The following is a 15,281-nucleotide window of genomic DNA, read 5'->3' on the forward strand; positions in this document are numbered from 1 at the left end:
CCTTGGCCAGAGGCCGTAACACTGGAGTCTCTGCCTCCAGGGTCTCATGGCGAGCTCCCCTCCAGTCTGTGTCTCTTCTCCTCCTCTTATAAGGACACCAGTCATACGGGATCAGGGGTCCACCTTGCTTCAGTGTGACCCGTCTTAAATAATTACATCTCCAAAGACCGTATTTCCAAATTAGGGTCACATTCTGAGGTGCTGGGAATTAGAACCTCAACATATCTTTTGAGAGCACACAGTGTCACCCTTAACAGCCACCAAAACCTTCCAGTGGCTGCTCCTTGCTCAGAGAATGAAGTCCACAACCCAGTCTTGCTTCCAAGCCTCCCATGCGTTGGCACCTCTGCAGACGGATGTCCCGACACTGTCCTGATGCACCAGCCCAAGGGCCCCCCACACCCTCCCAAATCCACCTCTGCACTTTGCTCATGCTGTTCCTTCCTCCAGGAGAGCCCTTCCCCATTCTCACAACATTTTCAAAACCTGCCCCCTGCCCCAGCATCCAGTTTAAATGCCTCCTACAGCTTCCTCATACGGCCTCAATCACAAAGAAACCGCACTCCACGTCCCTAACCTTTATTCCTCTTAAGGGACGTACTACTTTCTACTTTATGTCAGAATAATAAATAATTTTATTTCTCTTAGTTTTCTGTGGGCTCTTTCGAGTTTTTACTTTCCCCCATGGCCACTGCCAAGTAGTGGCTGCATAAATGTTTAATAAAGTTGAGGGATCTCACACACACTTAAACTAATATATCAGCTGACATTAATGCTTCCTGGTCTTTAGCTGGAAGAAGATGGAGAGAGGATGTTCTAGAGGTGGGAAGACCTCAGGAATCAGGGACAGTCTCACTTGGCCAATGTCTGTGCTGACTAATTAGAACCTTTGGCTGGATGGCAACTGGCCACCATAACTGAATCTAGGAGAGAGCACCCTGAGTGCAGATGGCCAGCACCGGGCCCTGTGAATCCTCTAAGAGTCACAGATCACCGGCAGGATTGCCGCAGAAGTCACCCACTCAGCACCCACTGCCCAGCTTTTTGCAAGGAATCCACTGGGCACAGAGAGAGCTAACGGTGCCCCCTCTCAGGGAGCAGCTTCCGGGATGCCCCCCCCCGGGGGGGGAGGGCAGATGCTGAGCCACAGAGGGAATGGCTGGCACACAACGTGGACACAGCTCCCCAGTCCCCGCAAACATGAGGAAGTGTCCGTCATGCACCGGCTAGGGGCGAGCTGGAGGACAGGGCGCTCCTGGTTCTGGCCCAGAGCTCTCACTGGCCCGCGGCAGCGAGCGAGCCACTTCATCATTTTGTGTCCATTTCCTTGGGGGCATGGGGACTGACCTGCCTCCCCGAGAAGCTGGTTTGCAAACGGCGCACGTGTGCAAAGCCCCGAGCGCAGCGCAGCACACGCGGCTGGTGCTCAGGAAGCGATCATCATCTGGAGGGTTGTCTCATCCCGGCCAGCGGTCACGGTCAGTCCAAAGTTCCCGGCGTTCCCGACCTGTCCAATGTACTATCTTGAGCTGTACGTCAACAGGCACAGGGAGCACACACAGCAGATGTCGCCGGCCCCGTTCCTGTCCGCTCCCTCCCAGAGCCCCCAGCCCCAGCCCCCAAAATTCTGCGTTGTCTCCGGTCCTCCTTCTTGTCCTCTCAGCAGGCAGTCTTCCTCCTGAGCGTCTCTCCGTCCTTCCACCTCCCCCTCCCCTCTCCCCTGGTAACCTTCCTGCCACCTAGCTCTTCCCTCAGCTTGAATCCCTTCTCCAGCATGCTGGAAAATTCAAGCCCCTCTGGCTCCAGGCACCATCAGACCTAGAGAGGGATGTGACACCAGCCCGGCCATCAAGGGATCGCTGCCCGAGGGAGCAGAGGTCTGATGTCTCTCCCACCGCCCCTCGAACCTGCTCCTTACTGCGGCAAAGGGAGCCTCGCCAGCCCTGAAACACAGTCCCTCCACCCACCAGCCTCTCTGCGGGGATCTCTGGCCCCACAGCTTTCTAGGCGTCCAGATGCCATCAGCAACTCCAGGCCCCTGAGCACATCCATTTCCCAAAAACCTTAAGGCCAAGCAATCCTGCCCACTTCAGACTTCTCACTTCCTGCCCCCATCATAAATAGTCCCCTATGTTCTTGACCTTTTGATGTAAATAGATCTTCCTCTCCAGCTCCAGGGCAGGGGTGTGGCCTCAGGGCAGGACCTGGTTCTCCTGCTTCCCTATCAGTGGTGATGGAAGGTCAGGGCCAGGGCTCCCCAGGCCTGCCTCTCCCCTGACCAGGTGCGGGAGTGTGGAAGTCTCCCTGCTGCCCGCGTCAGGCTGGGCGGTCCGGCAGAGCTCGGGCACAGATGCTTCCGTGCCCTGTCCTCAGCCACGTGGCACTGGGGAGGCCTCGCGTCATGGTGTCCTTCTCATGCCTTATCCCACCACTTGGCTATCTAACTTTTCCTTATATTCCTTCGTGATGTCCCATGCTCCCCACCCATGGAGGCAGGTTATTCCGTTCCTAGTTCTCATTCTTAGGGAGGAAACACTATTTGCTGAGCTCCTAGTATATGCCAGTGAGTCCAGGTGCCTGCAAGTATATTTTCTCTTTAATCAGTACAAGTACGTTGTGAATTATATGTATGTTACCATCTCCACCAAGGATAAAGGGAGGCTCTGGAGAATTAAGGCAACCCCAGGCTCACACTGATACGCGATGCAGTCAGGATTCGAGAAGGAAGGCCTGAGCATGTTCCTCTTTGCTTTATTCCACATGTATTATTGATCTCATTATTAATATGGTCCCTCATTTTGATTGAGCCAAATTTCTCAGTGGTCTATTTTCTACCGTCTGACCTGTTCCACATCTTAGTCCACCAATAACCGTTTTAATCTTTTTTTTTTTTTTTTTTAATCGATCTTCCTTCAGACATTCAGAAGTAGTCAGCCTGTGCCTCTGCCCCAAACCTGTTTCCAGGGCCTGGTCCAGATGAAGTAGTTTCCACAGGAGCTTTGATGAATAATGGGGAGACTTGCAAACTTGGGCCCGACAACTCCAGCCTCCTTAAAGCAGAACTTCCCGAAGGCCACGTATCCCGTCCTCGCTGCCGTGCCTGTCCTTCCACCTGCAGGTGCACGGAGGCGTGGTTGGGGGGGGGGGGTGTGTCCTAGCGTCAAGGCCCCAGAAGCAGATTCCTGCCCTGTCTTTTATGAGCTGTGTCATATGGAGCAAGTCACTTATCATCTTCGAGCTTTGGATCCTCATCTGTAAAATGGCGAGGTAGCACGTCCGTCCCTAACTCATGGGCTTCTTCGGAGAACTAAATTTCAGCGTGCAAACACAGGGCCTGGCACATAGTAAGCACTCCATACACATAGTCACTGATCTTCTTCTTTAACACTTGTGCAATCTACAGTACCTGTGTGTTGTTACAGAATGCCAAGCGTAGTTCCAAACATACAGGAGAAAGAAATGCCAGTTGGTTCCCCACGCGTGATAGCGTAGACCCACACGGGGAAGGTCTGGTTTCCTGACGGAGGTGTCCACGGACAGAGCGCTTACTGACTTGGGAAAGCACTGCTCTGAGCATCTGAGTCGGATGGATGGGAAGAGTTCGTATTTGAGCAGCCAAGCCGCTTCCTTCTGGAGATTGAGAGTGCTTCACATTCTCAGCACAGCTGCAGAACAATCTCGGCAATCCCCTTTGGACCTGGGAGAGAGGTTTTCCGGAGCCCAGGGACTCCTGTAAGAGTAGAATGTGGTGCTGGGGCACTTGCCCTTGGACCAGCCAGTGTCTCCTTTCCCCGAGTCCCCCACCCTGTCCCGGAGAGCCCACCTGCCTGCCAAGTGCCAGGCCTCTCCTCCCTCCGGGGCCAGTCCACTCTCCACAGAAGGGGCCCCCATGCTGTTGTGCTTTGCACAGCATGTCCCTTAAACACAGACCTGATGTGACCACACATGCCTCCGGGGGGACTTGGGGCCATCCGTGAGCACCCCCTGCATGCCGTCAAAGCCCACGCCCAGTTGCATTCCCATCACACATTCCCTCGCCGGCGTGCCCTCTGGACCCAGAGGCCCTAACAGCCAGGCATCTTCAAGTCCTCATGTTCCCACCACAAGCACACGCTGCATAAAGGAGCACACAGGTCTGAAGGATAAGGAGCGACGGAGGGTGGGGAACTGAGCTCGTTCCCTGGGTGTATATTCCCCTTGTGCCGTGACCCTCTACGGGCTTCGTCCCTCCCTGGGCCCCGTCCGCCCCAACCAGGGGCTGCAATTCAACATGTGTCTTGTCTGTTTCTTCCTTGGCCTCCGGGGCTGTGGGAATAGATTTGTTGGGATAGTTTTGATGTTGCTATATCCAACCAGAAAAAGAAGTTACACTGCTCACTTCCAGCTGCTTCTTGACATGATCCTTTGGCAAACAGTGCACTGGAAGCCACGAGTAACAGAACAGGGAGGCTATGTACTCAGGCCAGGGAGCAAACCGCAAATTGAGTCATAGAACTGGAACACATGGAAGCTGGAGCTCAGATTTCACCTGGGTTGAGGAGGTGGACAGGAGCACACAACGTAGCATTCTTAGGACTAACCTCCTGAGCCCCAGGTAATGCACACCTGAGCCCCGGACACTACACATCTAGCCCCAGGTACTGCATACCTAAACCCTGGGTACCGCACACCTGAGCCCCAAGTACTGCACACCTAAGCCCCAGATACTACACACCTGAGCCTTAGGTTACTGCCCACCTAAGCCCCAGGTACCGCACACCTGAGCCCTAGGTTATTGCATACCTAAGCCCCAGAACTGCACACCTGAGCCCTAGGTTTTTGCGTACCTAAGCCCCAGATACTACACACCTGAACCTCAAGTACTGCACTTGAGCCCCAGATACTATACACCTGAGCCCCAAGTACTGCACTTGAGCTGCAGGTACTACACACCTGAGCCCCAAGTACTGCACTTGAACTCCAGGTACTACACACTTGAGACCCTGGTACTGTACACCTGAGGCCCAGGGTACTGCACACATGAACCCTAGGTTACTGCAACCTGAGCCCCAAGTACTGCACACCTGAGCCCCAGGTACTGCACACCTGAACCCTAGGTTACTGCACACCTGAGCCCCAGGTACTGCACACCTGAACCCAGCGTGCTGTGTTCTGAGTCCCAGATGCTGTATCCCTCAGTCCTGGGATGCCACACCTCTCTGCCCCAGGGTGTCGCAGGCTTGATGCCTACTGGCAGTAGGTCCCTCTGCCAGACAACTCACATCTCAGAGTCTCACGGGCCACGAAGCACATTCACAGACTTTGCTTCTGTAGCCCTCACCACAATCCCATGAGCTATCACTATCCTGTCCGCGTTACAAATGAGGAAACAGAGGCCCAGAGAGGTTAAGCGATCTGCCACAGTCCCCTGCAAGTGACAAAGCCAGACTCAGGCCCCTGTGCCCCTCCATTTCCTTTCCTGCGTGGTAAGCAGGCCTGCAGAGCAGTGTAGACCCCAGGCCTGCCACTCTGTCTGCCTGAGCCTCTTGCCCCAGCAGTGGGAGTACACGCTGATAGGATGCTCTGAAAAACGGTTTGTAGCCATTTGCACCAAAGGATTTGAAATAAATATGTTCATATGTTTTGACCCATTAAGTACCTTCTGGGAATCCATCCAAATGAAATATCCCAGAATATGGAAATGAAGCTTTATGGACAAAGATGTTCATTGCCTCATTATTTATTAAGAATACACTGTATTCTGAAAAACTGGAAAACACTTAATGTTTAAGAGTAGGGAAATGGCGCAGTACATTAAATTATGGTTTTATATGCATTTATTTAAAAGACACTAGCTAGAAAAAGGTAAAAATGTAGGAAAACACATTTAATTTTAAATGAGAAGAGGCTACAAAACTGGATATATATTTTTGTTCTACAACTTTACTTAAAACCACTCATTGAGCACTGTAAGTTCAGAGGAATAAAACAGAAAATGAGTGAAATTTCCACCCTCTCTACTGAGGCCTGCAACCAAATGACAATTGCAGCCAGGTAAGAAAATTAACGTGTAGGAGAAACCAGACCAGAACAGAATGTACCAAAGGGTAACAGTAGCGAACTTCTGATCCTAGAAATACACATAATTACAATTTGCAACAAGAAGTTTAAAGACCGGTGCTCCCTGTTCTACCTCCCACCAGCCGTGGCTCTGGGGATGCAGCCCAATGCCCCGCTATGAGCGCCCCAGTCAGGGACCAGGCCCACCAGGTCAGGGACATTCAGCAAATGCCCCAGTGGGGACAAGGTGGTCGAATGAAGAGGCTCAGCTTCACAACAGGTGAATCGCAGCCCAGCCCATTCCCTAGCCATGGGGGGCCCCAAGCCCCTGTGCCCCTCCGTTTCCTCTCTCAGGGATGAGCAGCCCTGCAGAGCTGTGTAGACCCCACATATAAACACGCACAATCGGCACCCACTTGTCGAAGGTTACAGTCTGTGGAACTTAGTTGAACCCAGGTCACGGTCAGCAGCTGCCCTTGTCCAACAGTACTGGTCTTGCTTCCATCTGACTCAAATCACTAAGCCCATTTTTCAGAAAGGCCAGGCTGAGGCGCCCTGGTCTAGGAGGGGTTCCCCAGCCGCAGAGCCATCCAGCACCTTCCGTGAAAGGCAGCAGAGCACATCCAGCCTGGCCTCACCCCCGTGCACCTGACGAAAGCCCTGAGAGGCTGCCCCCACCACCCAACTCATCTGGTACGCAGACAATGCCCATGATGAGGGTAATTTTCAGATGAGTGGAGATAAGCGTGTTTTTCTCTGACCTTTGCTGTCATTCTCACACAACGGGTGGATGATAACGTTTAACTCTTTCTAATAACCCCTACAGGCTGCCAAGAATGAACCTAACAAACAAGCGATTGGATCCGGAGAAGACTTCTGGAGTTTAAATGTCTTGTTTTCTCTGTGTGAGGCACTTCTGAATCTGAAGAGAATTCTTTGCCCCTTTTCTGTTCCCCACATGAGTACAATCTGGGGTAAAATAGTGGTGCCCAAGAGATGGGTGGTCCAGGGTCAGCCCTACCTGGGGCAGACCACACTCCCCGCCACCCCAGGCCCAAGATTCCCACCTGCAACATGCACAGCCCGAACGGATGGCACCATCCTGTGCTCCAGCCCCACCGACGGGACCCCTGAACCTGTAACGGCCAACTCCAAGACCTCAGGCTCCAGAAACCTCTGGACACCCAATCTCCTTTGTTCACAGCCCCACTAACCACAACCACGGATCGCTCCAGGGTCCGCGGTAGCCAGCAGCAAGGAACATTCCTCCATGCTTGTGCCTCCATCTGTATGTATGGAGTCAATCTTGTCTGTACCGGCTTGTCAGAGCTGTCCCAGCTTAGTACCGCAGACTGCGCCGTTCAAGCAACAGAAATCCATTCTCCTGCAGCTCTGGAGGCCGGGGCTCCAAGATCGAGGTGTCAGCAGGCTTGGGTTCTTCAAGGGCCTCTCTCCTAGGCTCATAGATGGCCATTTTCTCCCTATGTCCTCACATGGTCAGGCATCTGTGTGCGTCTGCCTCCCAGTTTCCTTTTCTGGTAGGGTCGGTCACCAGTCATACTGGATTGGGGCCCATTTATAGGACCTCATTGCACGGTAATCACCTCTTTAAAAACTCGCTCTCCAAATACAGTCCCATTCCGAGGTAGCGGGAGTTAGGACTTCAGTGTATGAATTGGAGGTACACAAATCAGACCATAATATCATCCAAACTGTTATTTTGCAGAGGAGAAAGCCGGAGTTTTCCCAGATCTCAGAGCAAATTGGTGTTAGAGGCCAGAGTCCAGGGCTCACACCAAGCCATCAGCCTCTGCCCCTCCCACCACCTTTTAAGACATGCTCTCTGCTCTCCAAAGCCCTGTAATTGAATTCCAGCCCGAATAAAGTTCCCGCTTGCTCGTTTGTGGAAGAGCATTGGGTTGGAAGACAAAAGGCTTATGGCCCAGACTCAGTGACCAGATCTGACCTCTTAAATCTCACCAAGCCTCAATAGCCTCATCTGTAAAATGGGGAAGTTAATACTAAATCCCTAAGGCATGAAGTCCGCACTGGTAAGCACCTTGGGGCAAGGATAAGGAGAGACGGTGGGCCCGATCAAGGGAAAATGTAAACGGGGCTCCCACAACATGGAAACTACCTGAGGACACACATTATACGTGCCTGGGAAGTTTTAATTTAACAACAATCATATAAATTAAATCACAGAAGATTCTGAGACACTGAAACATTCAAGTCCTCTAAGACCACCTCCAGACCAAAGCTCGTCAGCCTCTTAGAATTTCTATGAGTTTGGGAAAGAAAATAGACGCTAGTTCTTCCAGAATGTTCAAGACTGCAGAAGCCACGCTTGATGCAGACTGACAGGCCCCTGGGCAGGCCCGGCCAGCCAGCTGGCTTCACTGTCCTCTGCAGAAGTGTCCTCCCGAGCTTGTCCCTCACCACAGGCAGGAGCATGTGAGGCCACCCTGCATTCTAGAAGAAAGAGAAGCCCCAAGATTCCCGATCCTGGCGCCATTTTTTTCATGATGTAAAAACTGGAGTTTTTACATCACCTATAAAATCAGAAAGGAGAAGGCAAATGTGTGCCACTCTCTGAGGCAGTAGGGCAAGGAAGAAAGGACATGGCCCCATGGACAGGGAGGCCCAACGTATAAGCCCTCTGCATTAACTGAAGGACTGGGGGCAGGTGCCATAGCCCCGCAACTACTACTCTCTCCACTTGCCCGTGAAGTTCATCAGGAGCATGACAGTGCGATCCCTTATAACAATTCCTTCTGTAAATGAGCGCCATGGAGAGCTGGGTGAGGTTCTGCACATTACATTGGCTTCCTCCCATACACCCTGACAAGCAGGTGACCCATGCAAGGTCTTCTCCACTCTGGCTTCTGCGGATATTCTAATAGCCCCCGAAATGTGCAAAGCGCTTTGCAGTTTAGAAGGTGCTTCGTGGTGCCTCTCTATTAATAGGCAGTGAACACGAGTCCTTGGATAACACATCGCCTCACTGAATACACAGACCCAGAGAGGTGAACTGACCTGCCGTAGCGACCCTACACCTAAGTCTGCTGACTCCAGATCAGCATTCCTTCCACGGCAAACAAACAAAACTTGTCTTCTTCCCCTGCAGGAAGTCCAGGGACCTGCGTTGCATGCGAGTGGCACCAAATGTCCGGGCCAGGCATTGAACTTGGAGGCCATGTTGCCCTTCAGACTCCTTGGCTGACCAAGGCTTCCCCAAAGTTCTTCTGGAAGTGCGCTTGATGTGATTCCTTGCATTCTCCTGGTGTGGCTCTCATTTCCTTCTTTAAAGCCAAACGCTTCCAACTATTAACATTTTTAAAAAGGCAGGAAGGTCATTATATTTTTAAATCCTCCATTTTTACCTTGAGGCTCTATTTTTCTGTTGCATTAATGAGATGTGAGGATAAACTGATGGTTTCACCTTCAGTACTTGAGTGCTTCTTTCATCCTGGAGCTAGCAAAAGAAATCCACCTGCCCCCAAAGTTCCCACGGCCCCATCTCGCCTTCCTCGTGACCATCAGGAGGCAATGCTGGTCGGTGGGGTCTGCCTGGCAGAGGGGGCTGGGAGCTGGGCTGCAGTCCCTCCTGGTCTGCATTCCACTCGGTAAGCCAGGCCGAGCCCCACTCCTGTCTCTGCTGTCACAGGAATGTGTACATTCGGCTGTATTTATAGTTCCTTTTCCCCTTGTGATGAGGCTTCTGAGAAAGGCGGCTCTACCCCTGGCAGGTGCGATCCTTCTCACTGGCTCACCTCCCGCTGTGGGTGTGTGTGGGGGGGTGGGGTGGGGTCCGGGACAGCCTGGTCCGGCCCTCCCCAGGCGGCGAGGACAGCCACATCTAGCTCCCCTGGGGGGCCAGGAATGCAGCAACTGGGCACTGCTGGTGTTCGCTCAAAGGTTCAGTATCTGAGACTCATGGCTAAATTCAGTAATAACACCACCATTTCACCAAAAAGCATTATAGTGATTACTGAGTTATATTAGGAGCTTATTTAAGATAACATCTTATTTGCACAATGTAGTTCAAATAGATGGTTAGTACAACCAGTGCAATCGTTAAAGTCCTTAATGTACATTAGCATAATCACTCTAGAAGTGCGTGCCGCTTTTAAACATACGAACAGTTAAAACCGAAAGCATAAATATATGTCTTTTAAGGTGGTGGCACAGTTAGAATAAGAGGGTTTAGGTTTATATGTAAACAGGAATTTAGTCGTCTCTTTAGCAGTACAGTAGGATGTAAAAAATCTCACCAAGACAGCTCTCTTAAAGAAGCCAAATCTGCTTTCCCAAACTGCTGTTTTATTAATAATAGTTTCTGTTTATCAAATACCTTCTGTATGCCAGGCGCTGTGCATGGCACATTCCGTAAGCATCTCATGTAGTGTCCTTCTCCCTGCACTGATGGGCATAAATAGTATGAGCCCCCCCTGGATTGAGGCTCGAAGAGGGGAAATGGCTTGTCTGAAGCCACACAACTAGAATTTGGGGGGCACTCTCCATGTTTCACTGGCCCTCCATCACCTACCACCAAATGTGGAGTGCCCAGTGGGTTCCAGACAAACAGCAAAACATACGGACAGGCTTGAGGGTCTTGATTGGTCGGTCCCCCAAGGCGCTCTAAGCGGCCCCGTGTTCCAGGACCCACACTCGGCTAGAGAGCACAGCAGGAAGCTGAACCTGAGGCCGGCCGGAGCCAGCAAGGGGCCCCCTGCTGGCCCCTAACCTCTGCCTCCTTTCCTGAGAGGACGGAGCTTGGGCAGAGGCCGTGGGGCAGGGGAGGCCCTCAGACGATGTAAACCCACTGGACCTCCGTGCACATGAGAACTTCCACGAACCCTCCAGATTCCTCACCCCTGCTGCTGCCCACCATCACCACACCTGAGTGTGCACGATGGCTCTCTCCCGGCAACAACCATCACTCTTGTGTGGCCCTCACCAACATCCCAGCGGATGGCTTTCTTTCTGTGCTGGGTTTTTTGCTTTTTCTTAACAGAGAAACCTGATTTTCCTGACTTCACACATGAGACTCTGAGCTGCCCTGAGAGGCGCAGGTCAGTGCTTCGGGGAGGGGGCGCGTCCTCGTCAGCACACCAGCCTCCCAAGCCTGAGATACTCTGCTTCCGCTGCATTCAGACTGTCACACCTGGCTTTCCCAGGTCATTCAAGAATAATCCAAATGCCAATTCCCCAGGGTCAAGACTCACCTATAATCCTTCCAACCTTCGCTTCCACATACCGCCCCCCCCCCACCACCCCACCGAACTTAAGGAAAATGCTAGCCAGTAGCTACACTGACTAATCTGAGTTCAACTCTGACCCTCTGGCAAGAAAGCTGTAGGGCTGGAAATTAACGAAGACAGCAATTATGCAATATATAATATAGCTAATTGCGTATTCTATTTCACACATAATATAAATTGGTGTAATGTGACACATTGAATTATATTGCAGAGGAGCAATTAATCTGCTAAAGTTCTTTAACAAGGATTTTTGTGAAGCACTCGGAGCATCCATGGCGAGGTTAATCCCACTCTCTCCCCACACGCTGCCCAGGTGAGCCTCCTGTGGGCCCATCACACGGAAGCCGATGCCACCTCTGGTCAAATCCACTGTAAACCCTGGTGCACGGTGTCCAGCACTCAGTGGACACTAACCTGATAGTAACTGCCATTTATATTAGACATGTGCACGTGTTTCTCTAGGAATGTTGCATACCCCACACGGCTTATTCTGAGAGACTGTGCCTGCCCTGAGCATCCCTACAGACACTGCCTGATCCGCTGCCCCCAGTCTTTCTCACACCACTGCAGGCCGGGTATCGTCGGACTCTCACAAATGGACAGCGAGGTGTGTGGAAGAGCCATTGCCGAAGTCCCCAGGCTGAATCCGGTGCCCCCACACGTGCCTCCCACTCATCACAGCCACTGTCATCATCCCTCTGTCCACCTCCACCCCAGACAGAGTCCCTGGCCACAGCCGTGTCACTTCTCTCCAGCGGCCTCGCCAGGGCTAGCACAGAGGGGCTCGGCAAATGCTTGTTTATGAACGAAATTGCCAAGTTTCCCCTGGCTGACGATGTATAAGTTTCGGTTTGGGTCCTCCAGGAGCGGACCCACGGTGGATTGTAAACTGATACATGGGGAACTCAGCGGGCCCCACGCTGGTCCTGGAAGAGTCAGTCTGACCCCCGCGGTGACCAGAGGCACTGTCCCGGGGGTGGGGGCGGGGAGGACATGCACACAGTCATCATGTCCTCTGAGGGAGGTGGTATTAGCCCCATTTTACAGATGAGCACACCAGCACTCAGCGAGTCTAATTTGCCAAAGGTCATGCAGCTGCTAAGTGTTTGTCTACACTTGAAGGCAGACAAGCAATTGGTGTCTGTTCTAGGAATTAGGAACGTTGCTGCCGAGAACACTTAAAAATAGCCCTGTGCATTTTCCCATTCTTGAACCAGGTTTACTAATCAGGAACTCAGCTGAAAAAATCCAGCAAAATGACTCAGTTCCTAGCAATTTCTCCCCATCACGTTGGGACAACCCCGGCAGGGCCTGCAAGCATAGAAACAGAGAGAGAAAAGGAGGAGAAAAGGGAAGAAAGGACGCATTAGCCCGAAGGCCCTAGCCGTTTCCTCTCACTAGGCCCTGCAGCCTCTCTGTCGACTCCGGGGCGCTCACAAGGCGAAAACGCCTGCGGTAAAGTCAAGGGCAGGCTGGAGGGCTTATTTCCTGTCTTCTAAATATACTCTTGTTCCGATGGTATCTGGTCCCCTGCGTCATGGAGGATGGCCGCCCTTTACATTGCAAATGTCTCAGGAACCCCTCAGCCCAAAGGAAGCTCAGCAGGGAGAAAGCGTCACTTTCTAAACACCTTCAGGAACAGCGCGCTCAGGCTCCAGGCTCCTCCTCCTGCCCCTCCTGCCCCGCCTCCCCTGGCTGTCCTCCTCTCCAGCCAGTGCCCTGCCAGCCCTCGGGGTGGGCAGTAAACCTCCAGCAGCGTGGCTCTCTACGAATGTTGTCAAAGGAAAAGCTGAAGAAGCAAGGAGCAAACAGAAATCATCACATACCTGCTGTCATGCTGCCTCCATCCTGCTGTCCTCCTGGAAGCAAGGGCCCGTTCAGGACTGTGGCTGGTGGTTCTTGAGCCGAGTTCCTCAAACATGGCAAAAAGAGAGGGAAGCCAGGAGAGGAGGTGGCAGGGCCTCCTGGGTGGCCTCGGAGCTGAGAGCCCAGGGAACACCCACTCAGCTCCAGCCTGGCTCTGTGGCCCCCGGCCCCAGTCAGATCATCTGGAGGATGGGTTATTAAGAGCTGTTGACTCCTCACAGGGTTCTCCGAGGCTGAAATCACAGTGCCCTAAACCACACACACAGCACTCACTCCACACTAGGATTTGAGAAGCTGTGTGCCCAGCCCGGGCCTGGTGCATTTCCATGATCTCACTTATCGTTTACACATGTGCCTCCTTCCTTCTCACGATCAATATCAGTAAAAATGACAATGGTTCGCTTCACAGTGACGTATGGGAGACCAAGGCTCAGAGAGGTTAAGTAACAGGTCTGATGTCACAGAGCTCAGCAGTGCCAGAGGGGGATTCCACGTCCAGCTGAACTGGGGCCCATCCGAGCTCTTGTATCCTCAGCATTTTCCCCCAGACGGCCGATGCACCTGCAGTGGGCGGGGAAGGGGGGTCCTAGAGGCAACATTCCCAAGGATGCAATGGTGTGCGAGGCTCGGAATTAGAGATGGGGGAGAGGTCCTGGAGTTACTTCCTACCGGAGTCCCGAGCAAGCCCCCGAGGCACCAGGCAAGGGGTCATCCGACCTCTTCCTCATGGCTCACCCCTGTGGCCCATTGCTAGCCCCACTCAGCCGCACTGCTGGAAGGGGTCTCTGCGGTGCTTCTCCAACACTCTACGGACAACCCTTGAATGTCCTCAGCAAGCCCTGGGACACCAGCCCCTTCCTAGGCCTGGAAGAAGGGAAAGAAGGAGGAACAAGCCACAGGTAAGGGAGAGTGAGCTTCCAGTACGGCCAGGGTGTGGGGAAATGACTCCATGTAGGCCGAGAGGCTGGGGGTCCTGTCCAGGCCTCAGGCCTGCACCCTGTCTTCCCCCTCTGGCCTACTGGGGGAAGGAGCATCACTCCCTCTGAGGCGTCCAATAAATGAGCTTATTCACAAGAGCTGAGGCAAGAGTTTTGCATGGGCAGTTACTTACTCTGTGCACTTAGACCAGTCCTTGAGGTCACTGGTGCGGGATAGGAAGTAGTTAGGGTGGTACCCTAAAACCATTCCTTCTGGAGAACAGTCACCACACGTGACTTTAGACCATCTTCCACCTCAGGGTGACGTCCGTGCCTCCTCAGGGCAAGACCCCTTAAGCCCGGCAGCCTGTGTGTTCCCCTTTAGTCTCCATGATCCCCAGGCTGGTCTCGCTTCTCTCCTCCATGAGTAATGGGGGCTTTCCCCAACAGGTATGAGGGGGACCATTAAGTCGGTGGTCTGCTAAAGCCAGCCCTCCCTGGATGGCTAAGCCAAGTGTGACCGCTGCACTCAGTGATGTCTCGTCAGCAGCTTGGAATCGGCATGGTGAGAGTATTTACACCACAAAAATGGTCAAACGTGGGCTTTTTTTTTTTCTTTCTCATGGTCAGTTGTTAAACATTCGCCAGCGTACCCCTAGAGGCCTAGGCAGACAGGCGGGAGGGACCCCATCCTAAACGTTTGACTCCCTCTGCTTCCTCTTTTGGATACGAAGGAGCCCAGCTGGGAACTGGCAGAACTTCCCAAAAACAAGGCCCCTTACTCTCGCCGGGAGAGGACCGGTCTCCTCTCCACAATCATGTGGTCTCTGTAGCCTCACCCCAACCTCCCGGAGCCCGCCAAGCTACTGGTCCTCCTCTGCAAAAGGAGGCCACCCCTGGAGGCAGGAAACGAGACAGAGCCTGGGGGGCAACGAAGCCTCGCATTTCACGGCAGACGCGGTTGCTTGGACAACAGTCCACCTCTGCTTGGGCCCTAACAAGTGTTCCACAAGTTTCCTTCCTCCTAATTTGCTTCGATCTCCATGAGCTCTCAGAACCCTCCACCCCCCACCCCCCACCCCCGCCACCCCGTGAAGTGCCCTTGAAGTCTGGAAAACCCAGGAACAAAGAGTTGCTCTTCACAGAAGTGTTTATAAGACTAGCTCTGCTCAAGACCCAAAGCGTGAGCGAAGAG

General features: G+C 52.9%; 1 long non-coding RNA gene across 6 annotated transcripts in view; it reads right to left on the bottom strand.

Annotated features, from left to right (window-relative positions):
• Window positions 1-15,281, bottom strand: part of LOC113937171 — a 110,628-nt gene that overhangs the window by 39,740 nt on the left and 55,607 nt on the right. For all 6 annotated transcript variants that reach the window (XR_003524528.2, XR_003524529.2, XR_003524531.2 and 3 more), the window contains one exon: window positions 13,130-14,033. This is a non-coding gene — a long non-coding RNA (uncharacterized LOC113937171). The remainder of the gene's footprint in view (window positions 1-13,129; window positions 14,034-15,281) is intronic.

This window comes from Zalophus californianus, chromosome 8 (assembly GCF_009762305.2).
Source record: "Zalophus californianus isolate mZalCal1 chromosome 8, mZalCal1.pri.v2, whole genome shotgun sequence".
NCBI lineage: Eukaryota > Metazoa > Chordata > Mammalia > Carnivora > Otariidae > Zalophus > Zalophus californianus.